The sequence below is a fragment of the Macrosteles quadrilineatus genome, unplaced genomic scaffold (assembly GCF_028750875.1).
Source record: "Macrosteles quadrilineatus isolate MER2022 unplaced genomic scaffold, UCM_ALF_1.0 Scaffold_2__2_contigs__length_208266976, whole genome shotgun sequence".
In the NCBI taxonomy this organism is placed as follows: domain Eukaryota; kingdom Metazoa; phylum Arthropoda; class Insecta; order Hemiptera; family Cicadellidae; genus Macrosteles; species Macrosteles quadrilineatus.
The window spans coordinates 112,905,752-112,921,690 of NW_026542595.1; positions in this window are offsets into that span (position 1 = coordinate 112,905,752).

The window sequence follows — 15,939 nt, forward strand, 5'->3', positions numbered from 1 at the left end:
ACAAACACTTTTTAAAGTTTACACTGCTTCGGATAGAATCAGAACACTGTTGTTACAAAAATGATCATAAAGTCCTTTTGTCTTTTTTCCATAAAATGAACCAACACTAACTTACTGCTTCAAAGTAGTTCACCAGCAACCATGTGCTCTAGAGCTTACAGTAAAAGTAAGTAACCCCATCCATCGCTACTTACGGTGGTAGCCAGACCATTCTGTTATCGCTACCTCCCTAGTAATACACTACATCACTGTCTTGCTGTTTATCATTGTCATTGAAACTCTGGTTTCACAAGAAATCATATTGTAAACAATCACTTCACTTTATATTCACAAACCATACCACTAAACACTGTCACTGCTTGATATGGTATCAAAATCATAAAACAGAAGCCACTGCTAAAATTTATATTATTCCTTTAAAAAAATTGTATCCTACAATATACATCACCAAAACTTTGCAGCGTAAATCATTGTGATAAATAATTATCATTAGAGGTGAACAACATCTCAGAGCACTATACTATAAAATACCCCCGCCGCAGCAAACCTGCCGTCTAAGCGAATTTCCATTTAGCTGAATTGATTTTCAATCGATCTATTTAAATAACATTAGGTTTAACGAGTACCTAGGTTTGCTGCTACAAGGAAACTAATAAAGTGTGTGTTTTAAGTAAAATAATTATTGCTTAGTATAAAATGAATATATTTTCCAAGTTTGATCAAAAGAGATCCATAAACAAGCAAACTACAACATTTTAAAATATTCTCCATAAGAATAACATGGGAATTTTAAATTTACCATTTTTTTAGTTTTCTCCGTAACCAATAACCGTACAAAAACACTTTGATATACTAAATTGTTTGTTTTTTTAAGCTCTTTAAGAAGGTTTAGAGAAAAATTGGGAAATTTTGTGTTTTGAGGGTCAAAAGTGAGAAAAACTAATTTTTACCCCATAAAACCCCCCATAAAACCCTGTTCCCATGGTCCGATCATGCTGGATTGCGAACTCATTCAAGTTTATCCCGCCTTACACCTTCAAACCAAATTTCATCAAAATCGGATAAAAATTACTCAAGTTATCGTGTTCACGGACACATATATATATAAATCTATATATATATATATATATATATATATATACATATATAAAAATTTGAACGAATGGTGTTTTTGGCCTCTGGGGACATCAAAATGAAAAAGTAAATCGGTCCCGGGCCTAAGTCTTACCATGAGACCTACGGTAATAGCTTATTCCCTATAGGGAAATTCGCTAAAACATTATCAAAATCTTGCTATGTCTTCTGCAAAACACATAATGGTCCCAAAAATATATGATTTTAAATTTTATAGTACTTTACCATCACGGAGCAGCGTACACGTCCAAAAGAATGATCTTAAGAAACAAACCATGTAACTTCTCACAGCACTTCACTGAACAAAACTTGCGTAAGTCATGAGATGTTTTTATACCTGAAAATAAATTGCATGAATATATAATGGGACATTTTACAGAACATACCAAAACAGCCTAAAATTGTTTTTAAAATATCACAAAAAATGAACAACTAATAATCTCACAGCGTATTAACGTCAAATAGTTGATCAAAGTCTGAAAATGTTTTGATATCTAGAAATAAACAATTATTGAAAGAAAATATAATGTGTTACATCACAGCACCTTACTATAATCATAGACAAATAGAATTAATATAGACTGCCCGCAGTACTGCAGTTAGCTTATGTTCCGGCGTCCACCACTAGGAGTGCTGTGTAGTTATGGCGGACAATATTGTTGCGTCTGCTGCTAGTGGCTCCTCACCTGCATGTATAGGCGCCATAACTACAGGGGACTCCTAGCGGCCCATCGTGGAACCTTCTTTTGACAGTCCTATAGGCCTACTTATTCTATTTGTCTATGCTATAATGTAGTGGCCTACAGTTTTCAATGTTGTAAGATATTTGAATACAGATTGAAAGTAAATATTACTAAAATTATCGTAGAAAAACACAAGAAAGAACAGTATCTCTATTTGCTCTGTCCAATCAATGCGAATAAAATTACAATAATCATCAAAAATACCTACAATAAATTATATTATAATTAAAATATGACTTTAATTCACAAACAACTTTACACTTTACTGTCACCACTCACTTGTTTCTTGGTTTGACTGTATCTATCACTGCATGGTAGACAAATCTTAATAGTCTATTCTTCTATCACTTCACTTCACAAACACTGTAACACTTTACTGTCACCAGTGTCACCACTCTCTTCTGATGACTGTAGCTCTTACTGTGTGGTAGACACATCTTCATAGTCTATACTTCTATCACTTCACTTCACAAACATCGTAACACTTTACTGTCACCACTCTCTCGAATCTTCATATGACTGTAGCTCTTACTGCATGGTAGACACATCTGCATAGTCTATTCTTCTATCACTTCACTTCACAAATACTGTAACACTTTACTGTCACCACTCTCTTGAACCTTCATATGACTGTAGCTCTTACTGCGTGTTAGACACATCTTCATAGTCTATTCTTCTATCACTTCACTTCACAAACACCATAACACTTTACTGTAACCACTATCTTAAATCTTCATATGACTGTAGCTCTTACTGCGTGGTAGACACATCTTCATAGTCTATTCTTCTATCACTTCACTTCACAAACACTGTAACACTTTACTGTAACCACTCTCTTAAATCTTCATATGACTGTAGCTCTTACTGCGTGGTAGACACATCTTCATAGTCTATTCTTCTATCACTTCACTTCACAAACATCGTAACACTTTACTGTCACCTCTCTTGAATCTTCATATAACTGTAGCTCTTACTGCGTGGTAGACACATCTTCATAGTTTATTCTTCTATCACTTCAATTCACAAACAACGTAACACTTTACTGTCACTACTCTCTTGAATCTTCATATGACTGTAGCTCTTACTGCGTGGTAGACACATCTTCATAGTCTATTCTTCCATCACTTCACTTCAAAAACACCGAAACACTTTACTGTAACCACTCTCTTGAATCTTCATATGACTGTAGCTCTTACTGCGTGGTAGACACATCTTCATAGTCTATTCTTCTATCACTTCACTTCACAAACAACGTAACACTTTACTGTTAATACTATCTTGATTCTTCATATGACTGTAGCTCTTACTGTGTAGTAGACACATCTTCATAGTCTATTCTTCTGTCACTTCACTTCACAAACACTGTAACACTTTACTGTCACCACTCTCTTGATTCTTGATTTGATCGTATCTCTCACTGCAGGGTAGACACATCTTCATAGTCTATTCTTCTATCACTTCACCTCACAAACACTGTAACACTTTACTGTCACCACTCTCTTGAATCTTCATATGACTGTAGCTCTTACTGCGTGGTAGACAAATCTTCATAGTCTATTCACTTCACTTCACAAAAAACGTAACACTTTACTGTCACTACTCTCTTGATTCTTCATATGACTGTAGCTCTTACTGCGTGGTAGACACATCTTCATAGTCTATTCTTCTATCACTTCATTTCGCAAAAAACGTAACACTTTACTGTCAATACTATCTTGATTCTTCATATGACTGTAGCTCTTACTGTGTGGTAGACACATCTTCATAGTCTATTCTTCTATCACTTCATTTCGCAAACAACGTAACACTTTACTGTCAATACTATCTTGATTCTTCATATGACTGTAGCTCTTACTGTGTGGTAGACCCATCTTCATAGTATATTCTTCTATCACTTTACAAACAAACAACAAAACACTTTACTGTTACTACTCTCTTGATTCTTGATTTGATCGTATCTCTCACTGCATGGTAGACAAATCTTCATAGTCTATTCTTCCATGACTTCACTTCACAAAAAATGTAATACTTTACTTTCACCACTCTCTTGATTCTTGATTTTACCGTATCTCTCACTGCATGGTAGACAAATCTTCATAGTCTATTCTTCCATGACTTCACTTCACAAAAAATGTAACACTTTACTGGCACCACTCTCTTAATTCTTGATTTGACCGTACCTCACACTGCATGGTAGACAAATCTTCATAGTCTATTCATCTAGGACTTCACTTCACAAAAAATGTAATACTTTACTTTCACCACTCTCTTGATTCTTGATTTTACTGTATCTCTCACTGCATGGTAGACAAATCTTCATAGTCTATTCTTCCATGACTTCACTTCACAAAAAATGTAACACTTTACTAACACCACTCTCTTGATTTTTCATATGACTGTAGATCTTACTGCGTGGTAGACACATCTTCATAGTCTATTCTTCTAGCACTTCACTTCACAAACAACGTAACACCTTTACGGTTTGTTTATTGGACTGGTTAGATATTGTTGTGGCGATATTATACTCTCCCTTTTATACTACTCTACTTTAATATTTAAAAATCACATTTTATAAATAAGTATACAATTTCTTGGACATGAAAGGATTCCTCCAAGTTTTTTTACTTTTTATTTTAAATATTTAAGTGAAAACAAAGTTTCAAAAATACATCATATCCTTATCAGCTGAATGCATGGCAAATTGGATTATCATGCTGCTGAAGGTCTCAAGTAAATGAAATGAAATGAAATGAAAAATGAAATGAAAAATCCTTTATTTTTTCAGGCAAAGTTAGGGCCACATGGCCCTTTCTTACACTTAACCTGACATTAAAAATATAACATAAATAATGTAACATAGGGATAACTTAATCTAATTAAACATAAAATATTTAACAATTCAAGTACCTACATATCTAAAAAAAAAAAAAAAAAACATAAAAATTTAACAAATAGAAAAACACATTCACACACTCTCGCATACACGCATCAGCAAACGCGCAAGGTAACAGTAGCCCTAGGACACGCCAGCCGAGACCATCTTCTCAAAATAGAGCTTTTTCAGTGCCGCCACAAACTGGGAACGTTTTTCAAGGGTCTTAATGTGTAGGGGTAGGCCGTTCCACAGACGACAAGCGGTAACAACAAAAGCCCTGCCATAAGCTGTGGTCACATGATGAGGTATACGCAATGTAATCGAAGAATAACGAGACATTCGTGAACTACCCTGAGACACAAATTTAAAATCGGATTTGAAATATTTTGGGGAGCCTGTTTTCAAAATTGAAAAAACCAATGACAGAATTTTAATGAATCTTTGATCATTTAATTTCAGGATGTGTGCCTCAAGGTAGTATGGCGTGATATGCTCCATACGTCGCAGACCATAGACAAATCTCAAACAATAATTCTGTGACCGCTGGAGCATACCCGCCTGAGTCACAGTCAAGTCATTGATCAATGAGTTGCAGTAACTGAAGTGGGGTAGTACAAGTGATTTTATCAAATGTAGTTTAGTGTGTTGTGGTAAAAAATTCTGTAATCTTTTCAATGAATGTATGGAGGCAAAAACCTTTTTTCGTGTGTCCGTAACTGCTATGTCCCAAGTAAGTGAAGAGTTGAAAGATATACCAAGATTCTTGACATTGTCGTAGTATGGAAGTGCTTTGCCATTAACTGTGATTGGGTTTATGGAGTCTAAGTCAATTGAAGGTCGAAGTCGAGAATGGCTAATGACAATCGGTTTCGTCTTTTCGTGATTTAGTCTCAGTCCATGATTCTCAGTCCAAGTAACAATTCGGTTGACATCTTCATTGATCCTTCTGACACAGTCGTTTTCGTTGTTTGCCGTAAAATGGTCATAGATTTGTAAGTCGTCAGCGTACATGTGGTGTTTACAGTTGACCAAGGTCGAGTTTATGTCATTGACGTACAGTACGAAGAGCAGAGGCCCAAGGATTGACCCTTGAGGCACACCGCATGTAACAGTCACCCAGTCTGATCTCGTGTCACCAATCTCCACACATTGCTGCCTATCTGACAGATAAGATCTCAGCCATTTAAGAGAATTCTGGGAAAACCCTATGGCCCGTAATTTCTGAACCAGCAGGTCATGATTAACACAGTCAAATGCTTTAGAAAAATCAAATAGAGTTAGAATCGTTCCTTGTCGACGCTCCATAGCAAGTTTTATGTCTTCAGTCACTCGAAGGAGTGCTGTCTCTGTACTGTGTGCTGTCCTAAAACCAGATTGATAGTCAGATAAAATGTTGTTTTCTGTGATGAATTCAGTGATTTGACAGTGAACGATTCTTTCTAGGCCTTTAGATAGAGCGGGCAAAATACTTATCGGCCTGAAATCCCCAACCAAGGTTGGGGCTGAGATCTTTTTTAGGGGACGGATAATGGCAGACTTCCAAGAAGAAGGGAAAGAATGGTGCCTTAAAGATGCATTAAAAATGAACGTGATAGTTGGAAGGATGGCATAGAGGATGTCTTTGATGAAACGAATAGGGATACCATCAGAACCGACAGCATTGCTTCGGATTCTGCGGATAGCCATCAAAACATCGGACTGAATAACTGGTTTAAAATTAAACTCAGGATATCTCAGGTGTGGGGTTGGAGAGTTAACTAGTTCATTTAAGTAACTGTCAACTTGATGCTGGTTGGTATTTTGACTGCAAGAAGAAAAGTAAACGTTTAATTCATTTAGAGGAATGTGTACCGGTTGAGAATCAAATTGTTTCCCTAGCCCAAGACTTTTAACCTTGCGCCATAAAACGTTTGATGGTTGCTTTTGATTTTCAAAAAGTTTCTGAATGTATCTGAGTTTTGAATTTCGTAGAAGCTGTTTAACTCGATTACGATGATTCCGATATTGTTGTTTTAGTTCTAAATTGTTGGAGCGTCTAGCCTTTCTAAATAAGCTATCACGTTGAGCCATCAGACTTTTAATTTCAGGGGTCATCCACGGAACAGGTCTTCGTTTTGTCACACGTTTTGAAACGATGGGAGCATGCTTGTCAAAGAGATTCAATATGGATGAATTTAGCTCATGAACCATTTCATCGACAGAATTTAAATTTTCAATGAAGTGCCACGGAGTTTGTTGAACATCTAACATGAACTGAGCGACATTCATATTTTTAAAATCCCGATATTTAATAAACTTTGCTTTGGGCTTGGGAGATTTGATTGAGTACACACAGAAAATGAGGTCATGTTTAGATATTGCAGGGATTGGAAGCTGCCCATGATGAATGATATCGTGGTCATTGGACACAACTATTAAATCTAAGAGGGTGTCAGAATTGGCAACATGATGTGTGGGATCGAGTGGTAGTACAGTTAAGTTGCACGATTCAAACATGGTAGTCAACTGTCTGTGTTCAAAGTTATGAGTCAACGATAGTAAGTCAGTGTTAAAATCACCCATGATCAAAACATGACTGTATTTGAACATCTCGTTAAGCAAAGCATTTTCAAAATCAAGCAGATGCCCTGATCTTGGTGGGCGGTAGCACACTCCTAGTAACAGCGCATCTGCTCCAGGCAAACTGATCTCAATAAATAGGAATTCTGGCCCAGCCGAGTACTCCGATGGTGAAGAAAAGACTGTTTTAAACTTTAAATCCTCCCTGATATACACCGCAACGCCACCGCCCTGTTTACCAATCCTGTCATTACGTTGCAGCACATATCCAGGGAGGGACACCTCATTTGAATGAATACTCGGCTTCAGCCAGGATTCAGAAATGCAAATTAAATCAAAATTACCGGGACAAAATATTTCTCTAACCTCATCAATGTGAGCACGCAAAGACTGGGCATTGATGTGCGCCGCTTTCAGGTGTTTGGGATATGGAGATAAGGAGCGAGAAAGACAATCAGCGGTGGACAATGTAGGGTGTAGGATGGGGGAGGGGGGAGAGATAAGCGGGTCGTTGCGGCGAGCACTGTGCGGCTGTGGACTCGCTATCCCGGGTCCACAGGTCGCGACGTCACGACAGGCGCACCCAAGACCACTGTACAAGCTGCGATCACTGATTCACACTCACACACATACATACATACATACATACTTAAATTATTAAAGTAAATCAAAATCACTGTTAAGAATAAAACAACACGCTTGTCTGGCTCCGCTAACAATTCACAAATGAACAAAAAATAAAAGATTTTTTCCCCTTTTTTCAAGTATTGTATTTTATGTAAAAAAGGTCTACTAATAAATACATTCAATAATGTTATTACTATGGTTCAGTATTTTATTAACTTTAATAATTTGTGTTGCGCCAAAATGGCACAATTAATTGATTTGAAAAAATATACTGAACTGAAAAAGGAAAATATATAAGTCGCCACCTAATAATCTAAACTAAGTCTGTTTAACACAATAATACCCGACTTAGACACATATTTCACTGTAATAAATGAAAAAAAAACACTTGATGTTTTGGTGAATCACTTACAAACTTTATCACAAACACTTTTTAAAGTTTACACTGCTTCGGATAGAATCAGAACACTGTTGTTACAAAAATGATCATAAAGTCCTTTTGTCTTTTTTCCATAAAATGAACCAACACTAACTTACTGCTTCAAAGTAGTTCACCAGCAACCATGTGCTCTAGAGCTTACAGTAAAAGTAAGTAACCCCATCCATCGCTACTTACGGTGGTAGCCAGACCATTCTGTTATCGCTACCTCCCTAGTAATACACTACATCACTGTCTTGCTGTTTATCATTGTCATTGAAACTCTGGTTTCACAAGAAATCATATTGTAAACAATCACTTCACTTTATATTCACAAACCATACCACTAAACACTGTCACTGCTTGATATGGTATCAAAATCATAAAACAGAAGCCACTGCTAAAATTTATATTATTCCTTAAAAAAAAATTGTATCCCACAATATACATCACCAAAACTTTGCAGCGTAAATCATTGTGATAAATAATTATCATTAGAGGTGAACAACATCTCAGAGCACTATACTATAAAAAACATTATCAAAATCTTGCTATGTCTTCTGCAAAACACATAATGGTCCCAAAAATATATGATTTTAAATTTTATAGTACTTTACCATCACGGAGCAGCGTACACGTCCAAAAGAATGATCTTAAGAAACAAACCATGTAACTTCTCACAGCACTTCACTGAACAAAACTTGTGTAAGTCATGAGATGTTTTTATACCTGAAAATAAATTGCATGAATATATAATGGGACATTTTACAGAACATACCAAAACAGCCTAAAATTGTTTTTAAAATATCAAAAAAAATGAACAACTAATAATCTCACAGAGTAATAACGTCAAATAGTTGATCAAAGTCTGAAAATGTTTTGATATCTGGAAATAAACAATTATTGAAAGAAAATATAATGTGTTACATCACAGCACCTTACTATAATCATAGACAAATAGAATTAATATAGACTGCCCGCAGTACTGCAGTTAGCTTATGTTCCGGCGTCCACCACTAGGAGTGCTGTGTAGTTATGGCGGACAATATTGTTGCGTCTGCTGCTAGTGGCTCCTCACCTGCATGTATAGGCGCCATAACTACAGGAGACTCCTAGCGGCCCATCGTGGAACCTTCTTTTGACAGTCCTATAGGCCTACTTATTCTATTTGTCTATGCTATAATGTAGTGGCCTACAGTTTTCAATGTTGTAAGATATTTGAATACAGATTGAAAGTAAATATTACTAAAATTATCGTAGAAAAACACAAGAAAGAACAGTATCTCTATTTGCTCTGTCCAATCAATGCGAATAAAATTACAATAATCATCAAAAATACCTACAATAAATTATATTATAATTAAAATATGACTTTAATTCACAAACAACTTTACACTTTACTGTCACCACTCACTTGTTTCTTGGTTTGACTGTATCTATCACTGCATGGTAGACAAATCTTCATAGTCTATTCTTCTATCACTTCACTTCACAAACACTGTAACACTTTACTGTCACCAGTGTCACCACTCTCTTCTGATGACTGTAGCTCTTACTGTGTGGTAGACACATCTTCATAGTCTATACTTCTATCACTTCACTTCACAAACATCGTAACACTTTACTGTCACCACTCTCTCGAATCTTCATATGACTGTAGCTCTTACTGCATGGTAGACACATCTGCATAGTCTATTCTTCTATCACTTCACTTCACAAATACTGTAACACTTTACTGTCACCACTCTCTTGAACCTTCATATGACTGTAGCTCTTACTGCGTGTTAGACACATCTTCATAGTCTATTCTTCTATCACTTCACTTCACAAACACCATAACACTTTACTGTAACCACTCTCTTAAATCTTCATATGACTGTAGCTCTTACTGCGTGGTAGACACATCTTCATAGTCTATTCTTCTATCACTTCACTTCACAAACATCGTAACACTTTACTGTCACCTCTCTTGAATCTTCATATAACTGTAGCTCTTACTGCGTGGTAGACACATCTTCATAGTCTATTCTTCTATCACTTCAATTCACAAACAACGTAACACTTTACTGTCACTACTCTCTTGAATCTTCATATGACTGTAGCTCTTACTGCGTGGTAGACACATCTTCATAGTCTATTCTTCCATCACTTCACTTCAAAAACACCGAAACACTTTACTGTAACCACTATCTTGAATCTTCATATGACTGTAGCTCTTACTGCGTGGTAGACACATCTTCATAGTCTATTCTTCTATCACTTCACTTCACAAACAACGTAACACTTTACTGTTAATACTATCTTGATTCTTCATATGACTGTAGCTCTTACTGTGTAGTAGACACATCTTCATAGTCTATTCTTCTGTCACTTCACTTCACAAACACTGTAACACTTTACTGTCACCACTCTCTTGATTCTTGATTTGATCGTATCTCTCACTGCAGGGTAGACACATCTTCATAGTCTATTCTTCTATCACTTCACCTCACAAACACTGTAACACTTTACTGTCACCACTCTCTTGAATCTTCATATGACTGTAGCTCTTACTGCGTGGTAGACAAATCTTCATAGTCTATTCACTTCACTTCACAAAAAACGTAACACTTTACTGTCACTACTCTCTTGATTCTTCATATGACTGTAGCTCTTACTGCGTGGTAGACACATCTTCATAGTCTATTCTTCTATCACTTCATTTCGCAAAAAACGTAACACTTTACTGTCAATACTATCTTGATTCTTCATATGACTGTAGCTCTTACTGTGTGGTAGACACATCTTCATAGTCTATTCTTCTATCACTTCATTTCGCAAACAACGTAACACTTTACTGTCAATACTATCTTGATTCTTCATATGACTGTAGCTCTTACTGTGTGGTAGACCCATCTTCATAGTATATTCTTCTATCACTTTACAAACAAACAACAAAACACTTTACTGTCACTACTCTCTTGATTCTTGATTTGATCGTATCTCTCACTGCATGGTAGACAAATCTTCATAGTCTATTCTTCCATGACTTCACTTCACAAAAAATGTAATACTTTACTTTCACCACTCTCTTGATTCTTGATTTTACCGTATCTCTCACTGCATGGTAGACAAATCTTCATAGTCTATTCTTCCATGACTTCACTTCACAAAAAATGTAACACTTTACTGGCACCACTCTCTTGATTCTTGATTTGACCATACCTCACACTGCATGGTAGACAAATCTTCATAGTCTATTCATCTAGGACTTCACTTCACAAAAAATGTAATACTTTACTTTCACCACTCTCTTGATTCTTGATTTTACCGTATCTCTCACTGCATGATAGACAAATCTTCATAGTCTATTCTATGAAGATAAAACACTTATTGTCACCACTCTCTTGAACCTTCATATGACTGTAGATCTTACTGCGTGGTAGACACATCTTCATAGTCTATTCTTCTAGCACTTCACTTCACAAACAACGTAACACCTTTACGGTTTGTTTATTGGACTGGTTAGATATTGTTGTGGCGATATTATACTCTCCCTTTTATACTACTCTACTTTAATATTTAAAAATCACATTTTATAAATAAGTATACAATTTCTTGGACATGAAAGGATTCCTCCAAGTTTTTTACTTTTTATTTTAAATATTTAAGTGAAAACAAAGTTTCAAAAATACATCAAATCCTTATCAGCTGAATGCATGGCAAATTGGATTATCATGCTGCTGAAGGTCTCAAGTATTGTATTTTATGTAAAAAAGGTCTACTAATAAATACATTCAATAATGTTATTACTATGGTTCAGTATTTTATTAACTTTAATAATTTGTGTTGCGCCAAAATGGCACAATTAATTGATTTGAAAAAATATACTGAACTGAAAAAGGAAAATATATAAGTCGCCACCTAATAATCTAAACCAAGTCTGTTTAACACAATAATACCCGACTTAGACACATATTTCACTGTAATAAATGAAAAAAAAACACTTGATGTTTTGGTGAATCACTTACAAACTTTATCACAAACACTTTTTAAAGTTTACACTGCTTCGGATAGAATCAGAACACTGTTGTTACAAAAATGATCATAAAGTCCTTTTGTCTTTTTTCCATAAAATGAACCAACACTAACTTACTGCTTCAAAGTAGTTCACCAGCAACCATGTGCTCTAGAGCTTACAGTAAAAGTAAGTAACCCCATCCATCGCTACTTACGGTGGTAGCCAGACCATTCTGTTATCGCTACCTCCCTAGTAATACACTACATCACTGTCTTGCTGTTTATCATTGTCATTGAAACTCTGGTTTCACAAGAAATCATATTGTAAACAATCACTTCACTTTATATTCACAAACCATACCACTAAACACTGTCACTGCTTGATATGGTATCAAAATCATAAAACAGAAGCCACTGCTAAAATTTATATTATTCCTTAAAAAAAATTGTATCCCACAATATACATCACCAAAACTTTGCAGCGTAAATCATTGTGATAAATAATTATCATTAGAGGTGAACAACATCTCAGAGCACTATACTATAAAAAAACATTATCAAAATCTTGCTATGTCTTCTGCAAAACACATAATGGTCCCAAAAATATATGATTTTAAATTTTATAGTACTTTACCATCACGGAGCAGCGTACACGTCCAAAAGAATGATCTTAAGAAACAAACCATGTAACTTCTCACAGCACTTCACTGAACAAAACTTGCGTAAGTCATGAGATGTTTTTATACCTGAAAATAAATTGCATGAATATATAATGGGACATTTTACAGAACATACCAAAACAGCCTAAAATTGTTTTTAAAATATCAAAAAAAATGAACAACTAATAATCTCACAGCGTATTAACGTCAAATAGTTGATCAAAGTCTGAAAATGTTTTGATATCTGGAAATAAACAATTATTGAAAGAAAATATAATGTGTTACATCACAGCACCTTACTATAATCATAGACAAATAGAATTAATATAGACTGCCCGCAGTACTGCAGTTAGCTTATGTTCCGGCGTCCACCACTAGGAGTGCTGTGTAGTTATGGCGGACAATATTGTTGCGTCTGCTGCTAGTGGCTCCTCACCTGCATGTATAGGCGCCATAACTACAGGGGACTCCTAGCTGCCCATCGTGGAACCTTCTTTTGACAGTCCTATAGGCCTACTTATTCTATTTGTCTATGCTATAATGTAGTGGCCTACAGTTTTCAATGTTGTAAGATATTTGAATACAGATTGAAAGTAAATATTACTAAAATTATCGTAGAAAAACACAAGAAAGAACAGTATCTCTATTTGCTCTGTCCAATCAATGCGAAAAAAATTACAATAATCATCAAAAATACCTACAATAAATTATATTATAATTAAAATATGACTTTAATTCACAAACAACTTTACACTTTACTGTCACCACTCACTTGTTTCTTGGTTTGACTGTATCTATCACTGCATGGTAGACAAATCTTCATAGTCTATTCTTCTATCACTTCACTTCACAAACACTGTAACACTTTACTGTCACCAGTGTCACCACTCTCTTCTGATGACTGTAGCTCTTACTGTGTGGTAGACACATCTTCATAGTCTATACTTCTATCACTTCACTTCACAAACATCGTAACACTTTACTGTCACCACTCTCTCGAATCTTCATATGACTGTAGCTCTTACTGCATGGTAGACACATCTGCATAGTCTATTCTTCTATCACTTCACTTCACAAATACTGTAACACTTTACTGTCACCACTCTCTTGAACCTTCATATGACTGTAGCTCTTACTGCGTGTTAGACACATCTTCATAGTCTATTCTTCTATCACTTCACTTCACAAACACCATAACACTTTACTGTAACCACTATCTTAAATCTTCATATGACTGTAGCTCTTACTGCGTGGTAGACACATCTTCATAGTCTATTCTTCTATCACTTCACTTCACAAACACTGTAACACTTTACTGTAACCACTCTCTTAAATCTTCATATGACTGTAGCTCTTACTGCGTGGTAGACACATCTTCATAGTCTATTCTTCTATCACTTCACTTCACAAACATCGTAACACTTTACTGTCACCACTCTCTTGAATCTTCATATGACTGTAGCTCTTACTGCGTGGTAGACACATCTTCATAGTCTATTCTTCTATCACTTCAATTCACAAACAACGTAACACTTTACTGTCACTACTCTCTTGAATCTTCATATGACTGTAGCTCTTACTGCGTGGTAGACACATCTTCATAGTATATTCTTCTATCACTTCACTTCACAAACAACGAAACACTTTACTGTTAATACTATCTTGATTCTTCATATGACTGTAGCTCTTACTGTGTAGTAGACACATCTTCATAGTCTATTCTTCTGTCACTTCACTTCACAAACACTGTAACACTTTACTGTCACCACTCTCTTGATTCTTGATTTGATCGTATCTCTCACTGCAGGGTAGACACATCTTCATAGTCTATTCTTCTATCACTTCACCTCACAAACACTGTAACACTTTACTGTCACCACTCTCTTGAATCTTCATATGACTGTAGCTCTTACTGCGTGGTAGACAAATCTTCATAGTCTATTCACTTCACTTCACAAAAAACGTAACACTTTACTGTCACTACTCTCTTGATTCTTCATATGACTGTAGCTCTTACTGCGTGGTAGACACATCTTCATAGTCTATTCTTCTATCACTTCATTTCGCAAAAAACGTAACACTTTACTGTCAATACTATCTTGATTCTTCATATGACTGTAGCTCTTACTGTGTGGTAGACACATCTTCATAGTCTATTCTTCTATCACTTCATTTCGCAAACAACGTAACACTTTACTGTCAATACTATCTTGATTCTTCATATGACTGTAGCTCTTACTGTGTGGTAGACCCATCTTCATAGTATATTCTTCTATCACTTTACAAACAAACAACAAAACACTTTACTGTCACTACTCTCTTGATTCTTGATTTGATCGTATCTCTCACTGCATGGTAGACAAATCTTCATAGTCTATTCTTCCATGACTTCACTTCACAAAAAATGTAATACTTTACTTTCACCACTCTCTTTATTCTTGATTTTACCGTATCTCTCACTGCATGGTAGACAAATCTTCATAGTCTATTCTTCCATGACTTCACTTCACAAAAAATGTAACACTTTACTGGCACCACTCTCTTGATTCTTGATTTGACCGTACCTCACACTGCAGGGTAGACAAATCTTCATAGTCTATTCATCTAGGAGTTCACTTCACAAAAAATGTAATACTTTACTTTCACCACTCTCTTGATTCTTGATTTTACCGTATCTCTCACTGCATGATAAACAAATCTTCATAGTCTATTCTTCCATGACTTCACTTCACAAAAAATGTAACACTTTTCTAACACCACTCTCTTGATTTTTCATATGACTGTAGATCTTACTGCGTGGTAGACACATCTTCATAGTCTATTCTTCTAGCACTTCACTTCACAAACAACGTAACACCTTTACGGTTTGTTTATTGGACTGGTTAGATATTGTTGTGGCGATATTATACTCTCCCTTTTATACTA